Genomic DNA, 9,318 nt, shown 5'->3' with positions numbered 1-9,318 from the left:
CCTTCTGATTCCTCTGTAACTCACTGATATATAAACGACTCCTTTCCACTCGACCTCCCAGTAACAGCGACCAGTCAGACCATTACTACACAACAGCTGAGGACACTGGTCAAATCTGTCTGGATGATCAGGATATGACTGATCCTCCTTCACACATGTCACCTTCCTGTTGTTGTCAGACAGTCGTAGTTTTCTGTTCACTGTGTTTTTGTCGATGGTGAGTTGACAGAAATCTGATGGAGAGAACAAGACACAATCCAGCTGCAGTTATTAATCTATCATCAGTTTGATGAGGACTCATGACATCAGGGATTTGAATGAGTGATGTGACAGTTTGAAGATGGTTGAATGTTGCTGCTTTGTTTTCATCAGTCTCATTAAAAACACACTTACACTTCCTCAGACCTGGTCTCAACCATCGGACTCCACCAGGCTCCACCCTGAAAGGAGGAGGGGGGTCAGAGCAGCACATTCTCTTTCAGCATGCACACATGGACATTACATGGCTCTCATACACACAGTGTGTTCTGGTGCTGTTCTAATGGAGGCTTGTATGTAGGGATGGACATTCAGCAAACTACTAAGGAATTGGAGTCCTTATCTTGGAATTCTACGGAGCAGGGAGGTGACATGGAGGAAAGATTTCAATTCTCTAGTTCACAGCAGTTTTGGTGTCAGACACCTGCTTTCAGTCTCACTCTGTCACCAGACAAACTAATGTGACACCACAGGAAGAGGAAACTGGAGAGCAAAGTCCAAGAGGCTCAACTCCACATACATGGACTCTGTGTGTGTGTTTTCCTCTCTCTAATGTCTGTGGACTGATCTCAGATGAGCTTCCCTTGCTGGTTTCCCTCCTGAGATCTGGCAACACTGGTAGTGGCAGTAAAAGTGAATTTCCTGCTCAGTTCACAGAATCTAATGTAACACTTGATTTCATCATGAGGAAATTTCTTCCCAAAGTCAGAATGAGACACTGAATCCAGAATTACAGGAGCTCCCGTCTTTTCTGTCATGATTCCAGCCTCGTTACTGCCTGTATCTCTTCCATGCCCTTATTTTGACAACTTCCTGTTTCCTCCTCCCAGTCTGATTGCCTTCACTTACCTAATTGACTATACCTGGTCTCCCCCCACACTATAAATACCGGCATGCTCACCTTTCTCCCCTGCCAGATAGTCTGTTCTCTACTCTCTTGGACTGACTTGTTTTGGATTTTTCGGACTCTGCCTGCTCTGGACCCCATCTCTTGCCTGACCCCCTGGTGCTGTGCGTTCTGTTTACTCCCCGTCGTTCCCTCTGCTCATGGTACCAGACCTGAACCTGATTCCCTTTCTTGGACCTGCACCCCTTCTACCCTGGATTCCCCCTCACTGGACCAGCCTGACCTGACCTTGCTTCCCGTCCACCCCTCTGGATCAGTGAGTGTCTCCTCTGATCTGTTTTGTCCCTCGTTGTTCTCTTCCCTGCTCATACTGTTTGGATCTCCTTCGTGTTTTTTCCGGTTTCCACCCAGACCCTGGGTTTCACCCTACGTCATCTCCTCCCATCTAGTGACTCTTGAATTCATTCATTTATTGTTGCTCTGTAGTTATAACTAAAAATTGACCACTCAGTTCTGTCCTGTGTATCTCTGGCCATGGAGTCCTTCCTCCAGCTCGTGACATTATTATTATTATTTTCTTTGCTGAATGTAAAGTGCTTCAGTGAAGATTTGTCATCAGCTGAGAGGAAATGTTTCCAGCACAAAACTACTTTCTGCTGCAGTGTTCATCAACACGACTCCACAGTGAGACACAAACTGATGCTGACACATTTTTCTTCCTTTCATGGCAAAGAGATGAGTTTGTTTAACTCATCTAAACAAACAGAGGCACCACCTAGTGGAGCAACCAGGTACAACAGAGGAATACAGGACATTTTCTGACAATTACATCTCACACCCTCAACTTCTGCATCATAAGTTAATATAGATTTTAATTGATAAAATTATTACATTGATTAATGATTGACATCCTCATTTAATACACCATTATACATTGTCTGTGGCTGCAGCAGGCCTCTCCATACCTAAGAGTGTCCAGTCTCCAATGTGGATCCTCCAGTCCAGCAGACAGTAGCTTCACTCCTGCGTCTCCTTGATGATTGTAGCTCAGGTCCAGCTCTCTCAGATGGGAGGGGTTGGAGCTCAGAGCTGAGGCCAGAGTAGCACAGCCTTCCTCTGTGATCAGACAGCCTGACAGTCTGCAGACACACACAACAATTCAGACTCAGTGGTGGTGTTTCTTGTACAGACCAACATCACATACTCCTATTGGTATTTGAAGCAAATTTAGTCACATACAGGAGAAAGAAAATGTAAGTGAACTATTTCCATTTTTGATTTTGCATCAATTCTTAATGAAATATGAATATGTGATCTTCACCACAAGTCACAAATATTAACAAACATAATATTTCTAAGCTGATGAAAGTAAGTGAAACACTGATTTCACACGTCAACTAGGTCAAATCAACAGTATAGAATAGAGTATAGAATGGAGGTGTGGTTTAGAGCTACATGTCTATAGAATAAAGATAGTTAAAATCATGAATGTTTTGTTTCATTTCATCAGTTAGAAATATTATATATAAAAAATTTTTATTTCTGTGACTTTGAGGAAGATCTGGCCATATAATGACTACTTTCTGCACACAATCAGAAAATTATAAACAGTGACTTTCCTTTCTTTTTGCCACTATACCTTTGACAACAACATTAACAAAAAAGGGAAAAATCCTGTCTGCATAAAAGTATGTTTAAGTTAATGAAACCTAACCTGAGAGTTTCTAATTCACAGTGTGGATTCTCCAGTCCAGCAGACAAAAGCTTCACTCCTGAATCCTGCAGGTTGTTGTTACTCAGGTCCAGTTCTCTCAGACTAGAAGACTGGGAGCTGAGAACTGAGGACAGAGCTTCACAGCTTCTCTCTGAGAGGTTACAGCCACTCAGTCTGAAAAACAGTGATGTATAACATGACAACATTTGTGTTGAACGGTAATCGCCTTTAATATTGACTCTGTACTAAAGAGATACAACACAATGAAATAAAATCAGACAAGAAAATACAAGTATTTTATGTACTGTAAAAACACTGATGAGACCCTTCTGCAACTTAGAAAGCATGACATAAGAAAGTTTAATCTGTTTGGGTCTCTGTCTTGTCTTGTCTTGACCTGACCTGAGAGTTTCCAGTTTACAGTGTGGTTTTTCCAGTTCAGCAGACAGAAGCTTTACTCCTGAATCCTGCAGGTTGTTGTTTCTCAGGTCCAGTTCTCTCAGACTACATGACTGGGAGCTGAGAACTGAGGACAGAGCTTCACAGCTTCTCTCTGAGAGTTTACAGCCACTCAGTCTGAAAAACAGTGATGTATAACATGACAACATTTGTGTTGAACGGTAATCACCTTTAATATTGACTCTGTACTAAAAAGATACAACACAATGAAATAAAATCAGACAAGAAAATACAAGTATTTTATATACTGTAAAAACACTGATGAGACCCTTCTGCAACTTAGAAAGCATGACATTAGAAAGTTTAATTTGCTTGGGTCTCTCTTCTATCAGCAGTTTTGGACTTTTTAAATGCCTCCAGTTATTTAAAACAGAAACTTGACCTGACCTGAGAGTTTCCAGTTTACAGTGTGGATTCACCAGTCCAGCAGACAGAAGCTCCTCTCCTGAATCCTGCAGGTCGTTGTTACTCAGGTCCAATTCTCTCAGACTAGAGGACTGGGAGCTGAGAACTGAGGACAGAGCTTTGCAGCTTCTGTTTGAGAGGTTACAGCCACACAGTCTGAAAAACAGTGATGTATAAGATGACAAAATCTGTGTTAAACTGTGTTAAATTATTATCTATATCATCTACTTCACTACAGTAGATGTTTATGTGAAAATTTAAGGAACTTATTCCATCTTTTATTTCAGAGCAATGTACCAAGACAAAGGAGGGCAGCCACTTCAAAGTTACTCCAGCACAAGTGGACAGTCTTGTTAATATTACTGATGCTTCACTCTGAACAATATTTAATACTGTTGCTCCTCTGAAAAAGAAGCTAGTGAATCAGAGGAAGTTAGCTCCATGGTACATTTCACAAATCTGTAGCTTAAAGCAAAGATCACGTACAACGGAAAGGAGGTGGCGTTCCACCAATTTAGATGAATATTGCCTAGCCTGGAAAGATAGTTTAATAATATAAAATATCTGTAAAGCTAGAACCTCATATTACTCCTCATTAATAGAGGCAATAAGAACAACCCTAGGTTCTTTTCAGCACTGTAGCCAGGCTGACAAAGAGTCATAGCTCTGTTGAGCCTAGTATTCCCTCAACTCTCAGCAGCAATGATTTTATGAATTTCTTTACAAATAAAATCATAACTATAAGAGAAAAAATTGATCAGATCCTCCCTGCATATAGCATGGATTGTACAATAACTCTAGATCCACGCTCGTACTTAGACTGCTTCCTCCCCGTAGATCATTCTGAATTAATTTCAGTAATTAATTCCTCTAAACCAGGGGTATTCAACAAAAATTTAAAGAGGTCCGGTTACACAATATTTTTAAAAGCAAAGGTCCAGAAGATTATAATGTCCAACTATTTACCACAATATATTATTAAGTAGCCTGCATGTAATTAATACTTGACTGTCAAATCAAATTAATTCAGTACAATTCAAAAACCTTTTGACAAATTTATTGTTATGTAACATCAAACTGAGCTTGTGGCTCAAGATCCTGGTGGACTGCTCATACCGGGCTCTGAGACTAGGAACTCTCTGTGATCACACTTCAGATTTCAGTGGGTATGTGTGTTCAAAACCTTTGTGTTTTGTCTCATAATGCCGTTTGACATTGGCTCTTTTAATAAGAGCCACAGTTTCTGAACACATCAGACGCACCGGTTTAGTGCTCCCAGTGGGTAATATGAACAGAAAGGAGTCTGTTCATTCTGGATTAAAAACTCTATTTTCACTGTCCACTTTTCTCTTTTTGGACCTTTTTATATTTCTCTCTTCCTTTTTCAGTCTCACCGTCCTTTTATCAACTTTCTCTGTCTGTATCTTTCCTCTCTGTCGTCTGTATCACTCTCCTCTCTGTCTGTTATCATCGTCTTTCTTTATTAATTCCTTTCCAACCTCAAACTTTCTCTCATCTACTGTTGAGTCGCTAAATTTACCGCCTGTGATCCACAGAATCGATTGGCTAAGTGGAGTCACTTGGGATGCTCAACTTGCATTCAATTGGCCAAAGCGTTCTTGCGTCCGCTTAATAACTACCGTAAAGATCGCGATAGCTGCGCCGATTAAAATTAAGGTGTCCCGCTAGATTTGAAATCAAAACGTTCGGTTTGGTCTGTAGCTCCGGGTCCGTATGGGACAGCTTCTGGGTCCAGATCTGGACCGTGGTCCGCCTTGTTAGTGACCCCTGTTCTAACACTAGGACTACTGACTTTTCTGGTCATACCTAGGAGCCCGGCAGTGTGGTCCAATGACCCGCTTGCTGTACCTGGCCCCCTGTGGACAGCTGCTTTTATTATGTTAAGACGGTCGTTACCGGCACACGTCTGGGTGGGGGCAGATGGGGGGAGGGTTGTCTCTGACACACTACAAGGGGAAGGGAGGCCGGCTGAAGCTCTGCCTTACCAAGCCATCTTATGGAGACATCCACACACATCTTCTTCTTCCTTCTCCAAAGCGGGATGACAAGTTGTCTTTGATGCTTTATCCGTTGGTCACATAACACATACATAGAACTAACGAACGCATCCACACAGTGTGACACGGAGCGGGGCCGGACACCGTAACATGACGTCGAAGCAGTTCTCCAAAGAGGGACGACAAGTTGTCTTTGTCTCTAAACTAGGTGCAGTTCTCCAGTGCAGTGTTATGATGCCATTGTTACAGTGAGGACATTCTTTTATGCACCGGAGAACTGTTTCCCACTTCTGAATGGTGACTGGCGTGATTTGGGCCATCAGGTGGGCCATTCAACCCATGGGTCAGTGACCCACCTGATTTCCATGTCTGTAGATGTGAGAACCAAAATACCCATAGATACAGACCAATGTTGCGATGTGTTCGTTAGTTCTATTTATGTGTTACGTGACCAACGGATAAAGCACCAAAGAGGACTTGTCATCCCGCTTTGGAGAAGGAAGAAGAATATGCCCCCCCCCCCGCCGGTAACGACCGTGTTAACATAATAAAAGCAGCTCTCCACAGGGGGCCAGGTGGTCATTTGACCACACTGCCGGGCTCCTAGGTATATTGTCATTTGACCCGTCTGTCGTAGTTCTAGTGCTAAACCATCAACATGTCTCTTAGACCCCATCCCGACTAGACTCCCCAAAGATGTTTTACCTTTGATCAGCACGTCCATATTAGATTAGGTCAATCTATCCTTACAATTAGGCTACATACCACAGGCTTTTAAGGTTGCTGTAGTCAAGCCCCTACTCAAAAAGCCCACTCTGGACTCAGGGGTTTTAGCGAATTATAGACCAATATCCAATCTGCCCTTTATCTCTAAAATTCTTGAAAAGGTAGTTTCTAAGCAATTGTACGACCACCTGCGCAGCATTAACTTGTATGAAGATTTCCAGTCAGGATTTAGAGTACATCATAGTACAGAAACAGCACTGGTAAAGGTTACTAATGATTTTCTATTAGCATCAGACAATGGACTACTCTCTATACTCATCTTGTTAGATCTTAGTGCTGCATTCGACACTATAGATCACAACATTTTATTACATAAACTAGAACATGTCATTGGAATCAAAGGAACAGCACTAGAGTGGTTTAAATCGTATCTATCAGATAGATTTCAGTTTGTACACGTTAATGATGAGTCTTCCATGCACAGCAAAGTCAGCTATGGAGTTCCACAGGGATCTGTGCTTGGACCGATTCTTTTCACTTTATATATGTCCCCTTTAGGCAATATTATTAGGAAACACTCCATAAATTTCCATTGTTATGCAGATGATACCCAGCTATACTTATCTATGAAACCAGGAGAAACTAATCAATTAGTCAAACTTCAAGAATGTTTAAAAGACATAAAGGCCTGGATGTCCTCCAATTTCCTTCTCCTAAATCCAGACAAGACAGAGGTTATACCGTTTGGGCCCAAAAATCACAGAGACACTATGTCTAAACACATTCTCACCATTGATGATTTAGTTCTGGCCTCAAGTAATACTGTAAGAAATCTGGGAGTTATCTTTGACCAGGATATCTCCTTCATCTCATACATTAAAGAAATCTCTAGAACTGCCTTTTTTCACCTGAGAAACATTGTTAAAATTAGGAGCATCCTGTCCCAAAGTGATGCTGAAAAACTAGTCCATGCATTTGTTTCTTCCAGACTGGACTATTGTAATTCCTTATTAATAGTTTGTCCCAATAACTCATTAAAAAGCCTCCAGTTAATCCAAAATGCTGCAGCCAGAGTTCTGACTGGAATTAGCAAGAGAGATCATATTTCTTCAACGTTAGCTTCTCTCCATTGGCTCCCTGTAAAATCCAGAATTGAATTTAAAATTCTTCTCCTCACTTATAAATCACTTAATAACCAGGCTCCATCTTATCTGAAAGACCTCATAGTTCCATATTTTCCCAGCAAAACTCTCCGTTCTGCAGGTTTACTTGTGGTTTCCCAGAGTTTCCAGGTGTAGAATGGGATGCAGAGCCTTTAGCTATCAAGCCCCTCTCCTGTGGAACCAGCTTCCAGTTCAGGTTCCGGAGGCAGACACCCTCTCTACATTTAAGACTAGACTTAAAACTTTCCTTTTTTTATAAAGCTTATAGTTAGACATGGAACAGATGACTCTTAACCATCGCTTAGTTATGCTGATATAGGTTAGTCTGCTGGGGGACCTCTACTGACAAACTGAGCTCCTCTCCTTTATCCTATATCAGGGGTGTCAAACTCAATTGCACAGGGGGCCAAAATCCAAAACACACTCCAGTTGACCTGCCCAATGTTCTTGCTGCTTGTTGTTGTTTTTGTTGCCTGCCGTTCTTTTTTCTCTTCTCTTTCCACTCACCCCAACAGGTCGAGGCAGATGGCCGCCCACTATGAGCCTGGTTCTGCTGGAGGTTTCTTCCTCTAAAGCAGTACTACTCAAATAGTGGGGCCGTGCGATGTTAGGGGGGCGTGCGTGACCCCAGGAAATATGCTTTTTGGCCGTACTAGAATAAAGGGTAATTGCACATCAAGCACTGTAGAAGGCAGTGGCGCTCTCATTGTCATTGAGTGTGCGCAGACAGTATTGGCTCTATGGTGTTACTGCACTGAGTATGGAGCGGGAGGTTTAAAGTGTAGTGAACAAACACTGAAGAGACACCATGAAAAAATATTTAACAGGGATGAAAAGAAAGGCGGACAGAGACGGACATAAAGACACAAATGAAAGTCACCCGAAAGCTAAGACGAGGAAATATGACGAAGGTTATGTAGCACGAGGAGAGACGAGGAAAGACCGGTATGTTTAATGTGTCAGCGCAAATGTTTACTTCTTCCTGGGGGCGGGGGCGTAACAGAAAATAATGGAGAAGCACTGCTCTAAAGCAAGTTTTTCCTCTGTTGCCTAAAGCTTGCTCAAATTGGATTGTTGGGTTTTCTGTATCATTTTTTGGATAATTATAATCTGTATGGTCTTAAACCTTGCACTGTAAAGTGCTCTGAGATAACTTATTTTGTGAATTGGCACAATACAAATAAAACTGAATAAAATTGAATAATGTTGACTGTTAAAAAAATAGGTATAATAAAATATATTCAGACTAGACAATAAATAAAAATATGTATATCGTAGAACTAAACTGCTGATGGGAAACTTCTGCAAGTCAAAAATCCTGACATTAAGAAATTTAAACAGTTTGGGTCTAAAACTATGGATTCTCTGGTCAAGACTTTAATGGACATTCAACTATCCACATACTTACAAAGCTTTTTTAGTAGCTTTCACCACTGGCAGCAGCCTCAGAAGAGCCTCCTCTGAAGCAGAGTATTTCTTCAGGTCAAACACGTTCAGATCTTTTTCTGATGACAGTAAAATAAAGACCAGAGCTGACCACTGAGCAGGAGAGAGTTTATATGTGAAGAGACTTCCTGATCTCAGGTACTGTTGGATCTCCTCCACTAGAGAATGATCATTCAGTTCATTCAGACAGTGAAACAGGTTGATGCTTTTCTCTGCTGAGGGAGTCTCTTTGATCTTCTTCTTGATGTACTCAGTTGTTTCCTGATTGGTCTGTGATCTACT

The 9,318-nt window shown here is 41.6% G+C and overlaps 2 protein-coding genes across 2 annotated transcripts in view; both read right to left on the bottom strand.

Annotated features, from left to right (window-relative positions):
- Positions 1–9,318, bottom strand: part of LOC113168127 (NACHT, LRR and PYD domains-containing protein 12-like) — a 260,345-nt gene that overhangs the window by 103,623 nt on the left and 147,404 nt on the right. The window lies entirely within an intron of this gene.
- Positions 1–9,318, bottom strand: part of LOC113168720 (NLR family CARD domain-containing protein 3-like) — a 434,580-nt gene that overhangs the window by 418,417 nt on the left and 6,845 nt on the right. The window lies entirely within an intron of this gene.

The sequence above is a fragment of the Anabas testudineus genome, chromosome 18 (genome assembly GCF_900324465.2).
Source record: "Anabas testudineus chromosome 18, fAnaTes1.2, whole genome shotgun sequence".
NCBI lineage: Eukaryota > Metazoa > Chordata > Actinopteri > Anabantiformes > Anabantidae > Anabas > Anabas testudineus.
Note: the sequence above shows the minus strand (reverse complement) of the source record. Positions and strands in the feature narration are given on the sequence as shown.